General features: G+C 44.2%; 2 protein-coding genes across 3 annotated transcripts in view; one reads left to right on the top strand and one right to left on the bottom strand.

The window, feature by feature from the left end:
* Positions 1–13838, bottom strand: part of PIN4 (peptidylprolyl cis/trans isomerase, NIMA-interacting 4) — a 96479-nt gene that overhangs the window by 27212 nt on the left and 55429 nt on the right. The gene's annotated exons all lie outside the window — the stretch shown is intronic.
* The window catches only part of ERCC6L (ERCC excision repair 6 like, spindle assembly checkpoint helicase), a 46138-nt gene that overhangs the window by 493 nt on the left and 31807 nt on the right, over positions 1–13838 (top strand). The window contains exons 1-2 of one of the 2 annotated variants that reach the window (XM_055267811.2): positions 121–176; positions 548–665. The exons of the other annotated variant lie outside the window; for it this stretch is intronic. The gene's annotated coding sequence lies outside the window, so the exon portion shown is untranslated. Of the gene's footprint in view, positions 1–120; positions 177–547; positions 666–13838 lie in introns of those variants that run through there. 2 annotated transcript variants of the gene reach the window in all.

Raw genomic sequence — 13838 nt, 5'->3', positions numbered from 1 at the left:
CAAATTGTTTGTAATCTAGTAGTGGAAACGGATCTGTAAAGCAATAATTACTAGGTTTGATAAGTGCTGTAAGAGGTATAATGTATGTGCAGGGCACAGTGTTGGCATGAAAGAGGGAATGGCCAACTACAAGGATGGTCAGCTAAGGGATGGCGTGACAAGAGGAGACGTTTGAGGTAGGCGTTGAAAAATGAGTAAACATTCACCCATTGGCTAAGGGTGGGGGGCATGGTAATGTTGGGATGAGAATTTAAATTTTTTCTTAAATTGTGGTAAAGTACACATAACACAAATTTTATCTTTTTGTGCAGAAACTGGGTTTTATGAAAAATAAAGTTTATCATCCTAACCATTTTTAAATGTACAGTTCAGTAGTGTTGACTACATTCATATTGTTATGCAACTGTCCGTCATCTCCAGAACTTTTCTCATGTGGCAAAACTGAAATAACTCCATTAAACAACTCTCCATTTCCCCCTCCCTTCAGCCCCTAGCAACCATTATTCTGTCTCTGTGAATTTTACTGCTTTAATTTTTTTTGAGACAGGGTCTTGCTGTGTCGCCCAGACTGGAATTCAGTGGCCTGATCATAGTTCACTGCAGCCTCGAACGCCTGGGCTCAAGCAGTCCTCCTGCCCCAGCCTCCCTAGTAGCTGGGACTTCAGGTGGGTGCCACCATGCCCAGCCAATTTGTTATTTTATTATTGTTGTTTTATATATATTTTTAGAGACAGGGTCTGGCTCTGTCACCCAGGCTGGAGTGCAGTGGCGCGATCTCTAACTCAGCTCACTGCAACTTCCATCCCCCGGGGCTCATGCGATCCTCCCACCTCAGTTTCCGGAGTAGCTGGGACCACAGGCGCACACCACCACACCCAGCTTTTTTTTTTTTTTTTGATACAGAGTCTCGCTCTGTCACCCAGGCTGGAGTGCAATGGCGTGGTCTGGGCTTACTGCAAGCTCTGCCTTCCGGATTCACGCCATTCTCCTGCCTCAGCCTCCCGAGTAGCTGGGACTACAGGTGCCCGCCAACACACCCGGCTAATTTTTTGTATTTTTAGTAAAGATGGGGTTTCACCATGTTAGCCGGGATGGTCTCAATCTCCTGACCTCGTGATCCGCCCGCCTCGGCCTCCCAAAGTATTTTTTTGAATTTTTAGTAGAGACGGGGTCTCGCCGTGTTGCCCAGGCTGGTCTCAAACTCCTGAGTTCAAGCAATCCTCCTGCCTTGGCCTCCCAAAGTGTTGAGACTACAGACGTGGGCCACCATGCCAGGCCTTTCATTTAGATTTTTCCAATTGTTTGCCATTATACTTTTGTTGTAATAGGCAGCCTTTGTGTGAATTTTTGTGCACTTTGTAACTGAGTGTACACTTTGGAATTCGGATTGCTGGGTCTTAGGGAATGTGTATTTAAAATTGCCATTCAAGAAAACCATGCCAGATTTTAATAAAGTCAATAGTGTGAGTAAGCATTTATTTATATTCTCTCAGGCTGGTGTGTGATGAGCTATATGAGTCAATTCAAAAGTTAAGATAATGTAGTTTTACTTTTGAAGCTAGGACTTGTATTTTCTTCTACAGATACACTTACATGAGTGAGCAAAGATGTGTGTGCGTGTGTATACAGTAAGTCCTCACTTAGCATTGTCCATACGTTCTTGGAAACTGACTTTAAGTGAAATGACGTAGCAAAACCAATTTTTTTCTCATCAGTGTTGCAGCAAAATGATATTGAATGAACCAGTGTCATTCAAGGGCCTGCTGTGTGTCATTTTGCTTAAAGTTGCAGTTGCCGAGAACCTACTGACCATGTTAACTGAGGACTTACTGTACATATAAACATATACCAGAGGTGTGTGCCACGAAGCCCGGCTAATGTTTAAAAGATTTTTGTAGGCTAGGTGCAGTGGCTCATGCCTGTAATCCCAGCACTTTGGGAGGGTGAGGCGGGCGCATCACGAGGTCAGGAGTTCAAGACCAGTCTGGACAACATGGTGAAGCCCCATTTCTACTAAAAATACAAAAATTAGTTGGGTATGGTGGCGGGCACCTGTAATCCCAGCTACTTGGGAGGCTGAGGCAGAATTGCTTCAACCCGGGAGGCGGAGGTTGCAAGGCGAGCCGAGATGGCGCCACTGCACTCCAGCATGGGCAACAGAGCAAGACTCCATCTCAGAAAAAAAAAAAAAGATTTTTGTAGAGATGAAGTCTCACTGTGTTGCCCAGGCTGGTCTTGAACTCCTAGACTCAAGTGATCCTCCCACCTCAGGCTCCCAAAGCACTGGGATTACAGCTGTGTGCCACCATGCCCAGCAGAATCAGACTTTTTATTACACTTCCATTATTACACCACCGTTCAAGCATTCTACTCTCCATCCTCTACCTTACTCCCTCTAGAATACCAATTCCAACAACCGTTTGATATTGTTGGGACCTATAGTTCATTGATTCCATCTTTTCACTGTTGCACACCCCTCAGGTTCTCATTTCTCTCCTTACATAGTTTGAAGTTCAGAGTCAATAATTGTGGAGGCTTCCTTGTATACAACTTTAACTTATTTTTTTTCTCTTTCACACTTTATTATACTGGCTTGGCAAGACCATAGCCTTCATATGGTAAGCAGAGTAATGGCCTCCCGAGGATATCCACATACTAATTTCTGAACCCTGTGAATATGTTACCCTCATATGGTAGAGAGGAATTAAGGTCACTAACCAGCTGACCCTAAAATAGGGAAATTGGAATATCTGGGTGAGCCCAGTGTAATCACAGGGTGCTTAAAAGTGGAAGAGGGGCTGGGTGTGGTGGCTCACACCTGTAATCCCAGCACTTGGGGAGGCTAAGGTGGGTGGATCACCTGAGGTCAGGAGTTCGAGACCAGCCTGGCCAACGTAATGAAACCCTGTTTCTACAAAAATACAAAAATAAGCCGGACGTGGTGGCACACGCCTGTAATCCCAGCTACCCAGGAGGCTGAGGCGGGAGAATTGCTTGAACCCAGGAGGTGGAGGTTGCAGTGAGCTGAGATCGCACTGTTGCACTCCAGCCTAGGCTACAAGACTGAAATTCCATCTCCAAAAAAAAAAAAAAAAAAAAAAGCGGAAGAGGGAGGCAGAAGAGGAGGTCATAGTGACGCAGTGTGAGAAGGATTCAACCTGTCCTACCTGGCTCGGTAGATGGGGAAGGGGCTATGAGCCAAGAAATGTGTATGGCCTCTGGAAGCTGGAAAAGTCAAGAAGCACATTCTCCCCCTAGAGCGTCCAGAAAGGAACACAGCCTTGCTGCAACCTTAATTTTAGCCCAGTGAGACCTGTGTCAGACTTCTAACTTATATAACCTGCAAGATATAACCTGTAAGATAAAAGATAATACTTTGTGTTGTTTTAACGTTTGTGATGATTTGTAACGGCAGCAATAGGAAACTAATATATTTTGCTAAATCCAACTCTGGCCCTCGCAGATGAACATGGTTGAAGAAACAATCATGCTGACTGATCTTACTTGAAATCCATCAATATTAATGTCAAGCAGGCCCTTCATGCTGCCTGGCAATCATATTACATTTCTCTAATGTATTCACTCATCCATTGTACTAGATGCCTGTTTCATACCTTCTTGCTTTTCAGACCCTCAACATCTCTCCCTCATCTCTCTTGCTTCCAATTTCACTGGGTTGATAGAAGCAATCAGAAGCTTCTTCTCCCATATCAACCTACTTCCCAGCATTATTCCCTCTGTGTTCTTTGCCTTCTATCCTGTTAGTATGGATGAACTCTCCATGCTTCTAGCTAAGGCACAACCCCTCCATTTGTGCAAAAGATCTCATCCCTTGTCACTCGCTGGTATAAGGACTTCAACCCACCAATTCTTTCATTGTTAAAAAAAAAATCCTCTCTTGATCCTATTTTCCTTTCCAGTTATTGCTCCATTTCTTCTCTTTCCTTTACAGCAAAACTCCAGGTGTCACATCATTGTCTACACTTGTCATTTCCTATTTCTTTCCTCCTAACTTCTGTTGAACTCGTCCCAATCAGGTTTTCACCCCATCACTTTACACAAACTGCTTTTATCATAGTCACCAATGACATTCATATAAGTAAATCCAACAGTCAGTTCTCAATCTTCATCTACCTCGACCAGTAGTACTTGACGAAGTTGATCACTTCTCCATGAAACACATGATTCATTAGTCTGCCAAGGAGCCCATGCTCTCCGGATTTTCTTCTTACTTCACTGACTGCTGCTTCAGATTCTGTTGATATTCCTCCTCATATCTTCTAAGATAATTTAAATCCCCAGATATGACATTTCACGCTGAAATACTTAAGTATATATTCCTTAAAAAGAACATATTCTTTTTTTTTTGTTTTTTGAGACGGAGTCTTGCCCTGTTGCCCAGGCTGGAGTGCAGTGGCTCACTGCAACCTCCGCCTCCCAGGTTCAAGTGATTCTCTGCCTCAGCCTCCAAGTAGCTGGGATTACAGGCACCTGCTACCACGCCCGGCTAATTTTTGTATTTTTAGTATGGGGTTTCACCATGTTGGCCAGGCTGGCCTCAAACTCCTGGCCTCAGGTGATCCACCCGCCTCAGCCTCCCAAAGTGCTGGGATTACAGGCATGAGTCCCCTTGCCCGGTCAAAAAAAAGCCATATTCTTACAAAACCACCAGGCCATATCACACCTAACAAAATAAATGAATTCATTGATATTATCTAATACATAGTCCATATTCAAATTTTTTTTTTTTTTTTTTTGAGACGGAGTCTTGCAGTGTCACCCGGGCTGGAGTGTGGTGGCGCAATCTCGGTTCACTGTAAACTTCGCCTCCTGGGTTCAAGTGATTCTCCTGCCTCAGCCTCCCGAGTAGCTGGGATTACAGGCACCCGCCACCATGCCCAGCTAATTTTTTGTATTTTTAGTAGAGACAGGGTTTCACCATGTTGGCCAGGCTGGTCCTGAACTCCTGACCTAGTGATTCGCCCGCCTCGGCCTCCCAAAGTGCTGTGATTACAGGCGTGAGCCACCGCGCCCAGCCTCAAATTTTTTGAATGGTTTATCAGGATCCAAAGAAGGTCTACAACTTCATTTGGGTTTTATATTTCTTGAACTTCTAATCTAGAGCAGTTCTCCCCTCCCCTCCACTTTTATTTCTATGACAAAGATTTGAATTAGCGTGATGGCTTCCTTGTAGTGTCATTAGTTTGTTCTATCTCCTATAATTTAAACTAAAGGCTTGATAAGATTAAGCTTCAATATTTTTGGCATGAATACTTTATAGGGAAGGCTGTGTACCTATATTGCATCATATGAGGAAGTATATAATGTCTGACTTTCCTACTGTCAATAATGCTAAGGTTGATCAATGGGTTCAGTGATTACAATCTGATCCCTCCTTTGCAAAGTTGCCTTTCCCCTTTATGATGAGGAAGTAATACGTTCAGGATAGCTTAGCATTCTGTGAATATCCATTTCCCCACCAACCCATCAGCCTTTCATCCATTGATAATTATTGCTCAAATCAGGTTTTTTTTAAAGAGGTGGGGTCTCCCTATGTTGCCCAGGCTGGTCTTGAACTCCTAGTCTCAAGCGATCCACCTGCCTCAGCCTCCCAAAGTGTCAAATCAGTTACTAGAGATTACAAAGTGGTGATTTTCTTTTCTGAGACGGAGTTTCGCTCTTGTTGCCCAAGCTGGAGTACAATGATGTGATCTCAGCTCACTGCAACCTCCACCTCCTGGGTTCAAGTGATTCTCCTGCCTCAGCCTCCCGAGTAGCTGGGATTACAGGTGGATGCCACCACGCCCGGCTAATTTTTTGTGTTTTTAGTAGAAACAGGGTTTCGTCATGTTAGCCCGGCTGGTCTCGAACTCTTGACTTCAAGTGATCTGCCCGCCTCAGCCTCCCCAAGTGCTGGGATTACAGGCGTGAGCCACCAAGCCTGGCTGCAAAATCGTGATTTTCTAGTTTCACCATTCTTTGTGTACTCATTAACTGGGATTCTTCTATAGATGATCTTAATGTTGGAATGCCATGTCTTTTTTTTTTTTTTTTTTTTGAGGCAGGGTCTGGCTATGTTGCCCAGGCTGGTCTCGAACTCCTGAGCTCAAATGATCCACCTGCCTTGGCCTCCCAAAATGCTGGGATTACAGGCATGAGCTACCACGCCCAGCTGTCTTTTTTTTTTTTTTTGATACTCCTTCCTTGGGTGATCTTATCCAGGTTCTTGGCTTTAAATCTCATCTCTGTGCTGAGAACTTTCACATTTTTTTAGTAAACCTTTTACTTTGGCATTATTTTATTTTATTTTTAAAGTTTTTGGGTTTATTTATAATTGACACATAATTATACATGTTTATGGGGTACAGTTTTATTTCTATTTTTTTAGAGACAGGGTCTCGCTCTGTCATCTAGGCTGGAGTGCAGTGGCACCATCATAGTTCACCGTAATCTTGAACTCCTGGACTCAAACGATCTTTCTGCCTGGGCTTCCAAATGTGCTGGGATTACAGGCATGAGCCATTGCCCTTGACCAGTTTTATTTTTAACCAACAATAATTGTATATATTTGTGGGGTACAATGTGATGTTTCAATGCACGTGTACATTGTGGAATGATCAAATCAGGCTAATTAACATATCCATCACCTCAAATACTTATCATTTCTTTGTGGTGAAAAAATTTAAAATCCATTCTTCAGCCTGGCCAAAATGGCGAAACTTTGTCTCTATTAAAAATACGAAAATTAGTTGGGTGTGGTGGTACGCATCTGTAGTCCCAGCTACTCGGGAGGCGGAGGCAGGAGAATCCTATGAACCCAGGAGGCGGAGGCTGCAGTAACCTGAGATCATGGCACACTGCACTCCAGGCTGGGTGACAGAGGGAGACCCTGTCTCAAAAAAAAAAAAAGTTCATTCTTTTAGCTATTTTGAAATATATGATTCATTATTATTAATAATAGTCACCATGATGTGCAGTAGATCACTAGAACCTTTTCCTCCTGTTTAACTGAAACTTTGTACCATTGACTAACATTTCTCCTTTCCCCATCTACCCCTATCCCCCCAGCCTCTGGTAACTACTGTTCTACTCTCTACTTCTTTTTTAGATTCCATGTATAAGCGAGATCGTGGAGTATTTGTCTCTCCATGCCTGGTTTATTTCACCTAGCAAAATATCTTCTAGGTTCATTCATGTTGTTGCAAATCAGAATTTCCTGCCTTTTAACGGCTGAATAATTTTTCATTCTCTGAATATCCAGTTCCCCACCAACCCATCAGCCTTTCATCCATTGATAATTATTGCTCAAATCAGTTTACCACATTTTAAAAACGCATTCATCCTGTTGATGGCGACTTTGGTTGTTTCCTTTTCTTGGCTACTATGAATAATGCTGCAATGAACATGGGAGTGCAGATATCTCTTCAATATACTGATTTCAGTTCCTTTGGAAGTACCCAGAAGTGAGATTGCTGGATCATATGGTAACTTTATTTTTAGTTTTTTGAGGAACCTCTGCACTGTTTTCCAGAATGGCCATACTTATTTATGTATGTATTTATTTAGACACAGGGTCTCCCTCTGTCACCCAGGCTGGAGTGCAGTGGCACGATCTCGGCTCACTGAAGCTTGGGGCTCCTGAGCTCAAGCAGTCCTCCCACCTCAGCCCCCCAAGTAACTGGGATCACAGGTGCACGCCACCATGCCTGGCTAATTTTTTGTATTTTTGGTAGAGATGGGGTTTTGCCACGTTGCCCAGGCTGGTTTCAAACTCCTGAGCTCAAGCGATCTGCCCACCCTAGGCTTCCCAAAGTGCTGAGATTACAGGCGTGAAGCACCATGCCCAGCCCAGAATGTCCATGCTAATTTATAATAGTACCAACAGTATACAAGCGTTCCCTTTTCTCCACATCCTTGCCAACACTTGTAAGAGTTAAAGAAAGAGGAAAGAAACAAAATGCAGCTCAACAGTTAAAGGCAGGTTTACTTTAGATAAAACCTGAGAGGGGCTTCTGGCCAATTTTTTTTGGTCAGGAGCGCTTTCTCTTACAGACTAAGAGTATATATTGGTTTTAGGGTGAGGGGGCTTATCACAAGCTTGGAATGTTTCCATGTGAGGGAGAGGTTTTATGGCGGGGTTGGAATGTCTCTGGGAGGAGAGGAGGTTATCTTGAGGCAGACATCTTTCTGTCCAAGGGGGGTTATCTCAAGGCTGGCATCTTCCTGGCCAGAGGGGGGTTATCTTGGAACTAGCATGTTTCTGGTCAGGGAGGAGTTTGGAATTTTGGGATATGATGAGGATATGATCAAATAGCCTGATCAATCCTTTATTCTTTATTTTTTTATTTTTTATTTTTTTTGAGTCAGAGTCTCGCTCTGTCTCCCAGGCTGGAGTGCAGTAGCGCAATCTCGGCTCACTGCAAGCTCCTCCTCCCGGGTTCATGCCATTCTCCTGCCTCAGCCTCCCAAGTAGCTGAGACTACAGGCGCCCACCACCACGCCCAGCCAATTTTTTGTATTTTTAGTAGAGATGGGATTTCACCGTGTTAGCCAGGATGGTCTCGATCTCCTGACCTCGTGATCCACCCGCCTCGGCCTCCCAAAGTTCTGGGATTACAGGCATGAGCCACTGCACCTGGCCAATCCTTTATTCTTTAATTCATAGTACCCCGCACCCCCCCCCACCTTCCCTTTTCTCCTCTGTGCTTCCTTTCTGCCTTTGTTACATGCCCAGACATGCCACAGTACCAGGCGTTATCACTACCAGCTCACATTCCTTTCCTTATTTGGAAAGAAGACTAGCTCTCTAGCTCATTGCAGACACCCCTTCCCCCTTTCCCGTCTCTCCCTTACGTGCCCACCTTATCTAAAGAAAGTTCAAATGTTTAGCCAACTGGGGCTAGTTTAGATTGTGCAGCCTGACTCCAGCCAATGGGGAAAGGGCACAGGGGCAGGATTTGCGTCAGGAATAAAGGCTCTTGTGCCCCTTTGTTCTGGTGTGCTCTCATGGTGACTGGCCAAGGAGAAGCACCCCTCTGCGCAGAAGTAAAAATTGCTTTGCTGAAAATCCTTTGTTTGAGTGCTCAATTTCCTTAAAACTTTGAGCTTTATTTCGACAGAATGTTTCTGGTTGGAGATGTTATTTGGTTTATGGTCGTGCTGACCTTAGACATTAGGCTGATGCCCTTTGGATTTAGGTGGTTTTTTATTAAGTGAACTTTAGAATGAGGGGCTTGTCCAAGATGGCAGTGCTCCTGCTCTGTCAATCCAGACCCTATAGTTATAAAAAGGAGGAGGGACGGTGTGTTCTTTCTGGCTACTTCCTGCTGTTGAGGGGACGGAGAGTTTTCTGGTCTCGGGTTGACTGTGGGAGCATTGCTGTCTGTAGATGTTTTGGGGTAGTTGTCTGTGAAATGGCCGTGATCCTGTCAGTTAAAAATCTTTGGCCAGTGCGATGGCTCACGTCGTGGAATCCCAGCACTATGGGAGGCCAAGGCGGGCGGATCATCTGAGGTCAGGGGTTTGAGACCAGCCTGGCCAACATGGTGAAACCCTTTCTCTACCAAAAATACAAAAATTAGCCAGGCATGGTGGCAGAGGCCTGTAATTCCAGCTAATCGGGAGGCTGAGGCAGGAGAATCACTTGAACCCAGGAGGTGGAGGTGGCAGTGAGCCAATATCATGGTGCCACTGCACTCCAGCCTGGGTGAGGGAGATCTCAAAAAAAAAAAAAAAAAAATTGAAAAAGGTTAATTAGGCAGGGTAAGAACATTAGTTCCACGAATGGGATGACCCATGCTATGATTTTGTTCCCAAACCAAATTGTTGTTTTGATATTCCCTTAGCATTTTAGCCCTTTCTTTAAGTTTTTCAGCAGCGTCTCTTACTAGGTCTGATTGGTTGAGGTGGAAACACATTCCTCACCTCATGAGAGGCAGAGACCCTCTTTCTTTTTCAACTGTTATAAGATATAGTTCCCGTCTGTTTTGGAGGACTACGCCAACCAAGGAGTCTAGTTGGTCTTGGACTTTCTTTTTTTTTTTTTGAGATGGAGTCTTGCTCTGTTGCCCAGGCTGGAGTGCAGTGGCGTGATCTCGGCTTACTGCAACCTCCGCCTCCTGGGTCCAAGCAATTCTCCTGCCTCACCTTCCCGAATTGCTGGGATTACAGGCATGCACCACCATGCCTGGCTAATTTTTTTGTATTTTTAGTAGAGACAGGGTTTCACCATGTTGGCCAGGCTGGTCTTGAACTCCTGACCTCAGGTGATCCACCCGCCTCAGCCTCCCAAAGTGTTGGGATTACAGGCGTGAGCCACCTTGCCTGGCCAAGGTCTTGGGCTTTTATAAGGCTTGGGGCTATGTCTTCTAACGAGTCTGTAGTTCTGTTGAAAGAGCCTTAAAGTATGTTATGGAAGTGGCTAATCTGCTTGCTCTTAATCCAAGTCCAGAGGTTATACCCAAGGTGGCTATTAAGGGAATGACGTGGATGGCCCTTCCTTTTCTAACATATTGGATGGGTGGGATGGGCAAAGGTCGATCAGGAGGAACAAGTCCAATGGAGGGAGATAGATAAACTAGGGTACAGGTTCCAGTCCAGTTGGTAGGGAGACAAAGGTATGTGTTGGTGCCACACAAAAAGAACAGGCCTTTGTCGTGTATACAGGCAGAGATATGGAAAGAGAATAGGTAAACTAAACATGGGGTGTTTTTTCTTTCCTGTGGTTCATCACTCCAAATGGACAAGGAGGAGGCCAGGGAGACACCTACTATAGTAGAAATATAGGAAGAATTACTTTTTACACATTTAATGCAGTAGGATGTTGCACCATTGATATTGAGCCATGGAAAAAAGTGGGCACCAGGGACAGCACAAGTTAGGCCATAGGCATTGGCTGAGAAAGAGGCTGTCAAACGAACCAGTTGCAGAAATGCTCCATTTGCTTCAGGTGATACTGGGTAGTTAACTCGGTTAGTTTGATGGTCAGAGGGGTGTTTAATAATGATAGTACAGTTGCATTGGTTAGGTGTTAAGGATCCTACGGGGAGATTTCCTTCAGAGGCTGAAAAGCAAAGTGAAGCTCGTTGTAAAAGGGGGGTGTGTTTAGTTATAGGCCCTTTAATGGGAGAGTCTTGGGGCTTGAGGCGTTGCAGGGAGTCGTAATAGGTTTGAAATAATTTGTTAGCCTGATTGGCCCTGGAAGTAGGATAATTGCCGACCAGGGTGTCAGCTCTTTCAAGAAAGGAAGCTCCCTTTTGGAGTGTATAAATTAGGGTTATGCTCCATGCTAAAAGGTCATGAAGGGGTGCAGGAAGGGCTGTGTAAGCTGAGGAAGACAGCGATAAGCACATCCAGCATTCAGGAGCAAAGGAAGAGTTAGTTTGCAGCAAGAGGGATTGTGTAAGGTTTATAGTTCAAGCTTGAGAGCAGTGAGAAGTGGTTGTATTGGTGAGGTTGATGTACTTAGGGTATTTATATTGAAAAAAAAAAAAACAAGCAAAAAGCGAAAAAGGTTATTTGGGTAAGAGTAAAGTCCGGGAAAGTTCCTTGAAGCCATAGGTCCCATAGAACAGTAAAGAGCTGATCAGGATATATAATGGGAGTTTCGTAGGGGTACCGCTGAAGGACTGTAACAAGGTTGATTAGGAAGCAATGAAAGTTTGGGAGAGGAAGAGACATAAGCAGTGTAGGTGAATTTCTCTTCCTTTTCTTCCAAGATTTGGGTGAGGCAAAGGGAAGTGGGTCCTGTGGAGACACAAGAGAAGGCTGAAGGGGTTTTAGATTTGGTTGTTTGGGTATGTGGCAAAGGGAAGTCTGTTTTCTTGAGAGAAGTATAATGAAACCAGTTGGGGAGTCCCTGGAGTTTTGCTGCTGTGGGTGTGGTAAGAATGATTTGGTAAGGTCCCTTTGTTAGAAATGCTTGTTCCCTGGTGCCGTAAAGAAATAGCACTTGAACATAAATTTAATTTCCTCAGCAAGGCCATTTTTACTTTCTGCAGAAAGGGCACCCTTGCCAGCAGTTTTGCCATGACAGTACACCGAGCAAAGGAGACAGGGTCATTTATAAACTGACGCTTCCACCCTACTGCTGTGTCCAGTTTCCATTGGCTGGAACGGGACCTCACATTCTGTATTTGTCCCGATTGGCTAGCAACTTAGAACTTTTTAAAAGAGGCAAAGGCAGAGGAGAACAAAGGAAGGAGGGAGTAACTTGTGGAATGCTGAGAAAGGTAAAAACACCTTCAAATAAGGAAGAGGAACAGGCTATGACCTAATGCTTGCTTGGACCAGTATAAGCATGCCAGGGCAAATATTTAGGCTAAATTGTGGGAGCTAAGAACATAAAGTACATTGATTTCTTTATTACGGCTGGCTGATATTTAAGAATGTTAGCACAGGTCTTTGAATAAATTTTGTTTCTAAGAGAAGTTACTATTTATTCCTAATTAGATGGGGAGGAAAGTCTTTGAAGAGGAACCTCTATTTTACTTTTTACACCTTCCATTTAGGTGTGAGGGGGGAATTGGGGGTAGGACTGGGATCTTTTATGAGAACCCAGTCTTCTGGCTACAGGAAGGGATTAGAGGAGTCAGTGATGGGTTGTGGCAGGTATTTGTCAGCATATTCCCAAATGAAATGGCGGATAATATACAAAAGAGGGGAAACAAGGGGAGTTGGTAGAGGTGGCGTTTGACCCTGAGGTGGAACAAAAGGGGCCCGTGGTGTCCCATACATGAGTTCAAAGGGGCTGAGCATTAAGGGTTTATGTGGGAATGCCCAAATTTTTAGAAGGGCCAAAGGTAAAAGTGTAACCCAGTCTTTAAGAGTTTGGAGTGAGTACCTGGTGAGGGTGGTTTTTAGAATGCCATTCATTTTTCCAACCTTTCCTGAAGATTGAGGTCGGTAGAGGATATATAGCTTCCAGGTGATATGTAGAGCTTGTGCAAGTGTTGAGTAATTTGAGAGATGAATTCAGGACCATTGTCGGATTGAAAAGAAAGAGGCACCCTGAACCTGGGTATGATTTCCATTATTAATTTGGAGGTGACAGTAGAAGCCCGTTTGTTGGTTGTGGGAAAAGCCTCGACCCATCCTGAAAAGGTATTGACGAGAACTAGAAGAAACTGAACCTTTTTAACTGGGGGCATATGGGTAAAATCAATTTGCCAGTCCTGTCCTGGAAGGTGTCCCCTGGCTTGATGGGTTGGGAAAGAAAGAGGTTTAGTGTTGGAGTGGGGTGAAGCCTTTTGGCAAATAGAACATTGATGGGAAATGGCCTTTAGCTGTTCCTTTATATCTGGCGTTATGTGTATATTGGAGCTTAAGAAATGTTGTCGAGGGGAATGGCTAGTATGGAAGAGGTTGTGAATGTCCCATAAAAGAGTAGTTTCTTCAGGGTCAGGTGGGACTAATTCGTTTTGTACAAACCAGTATGGGGGTTTGACTTGTGCCCCTGCCGTGATTAGTTGCTGTATTTGGTGTTCTGGATAAAAGGAAGGGATATGTTGTATGAGGGGTAATAGGTATTGGGGGATTGGATGGTTGGTTGAGGCTTGTTTTGCCCAATAGTCAGCCTCACGGGTTCCTATCGAAATGTGGTTTTTATCTGATTGATGTCCTTTGCAATGGATAACTGCAACCTTTTCTGGAAGTAAAGCTGCCTTTAGTAAATGATGAGTTTTCCATTAATGATAGGAAATCCTTAGCTGTGACATAGCCCCGCTCGCTCCAAATTTGGGCATTGGAATGGATGGTGTTATAGGCATATTTAGAATTGGTGTATATATTAACTTGTGTACTTTTTGCTAGGGTTAGTGCTCTTATTAGGGCAAATAATT

Source organism: Symphalangus syndactylus, chromosome X (genome assembly GCF_028878055.3).
Source record: "Symphalangus syndactylus isolate Jambi chromosome X, NHGRI_mSymSyn1-v2.1_pri, whole genome shotgun sequence".
NCBI classification, from domain to species: Eukaryota; Metazoa; Chordata; class Mammalia; order Primates; family Hylobatidae; genus Symphalangus; species Symphalangus syndactylus.
The sequence above is the reverse complement of the archived record's forward strand: the minus strand, read 5'-3'. Positions and strand labels throughout refer to the sequence as shown.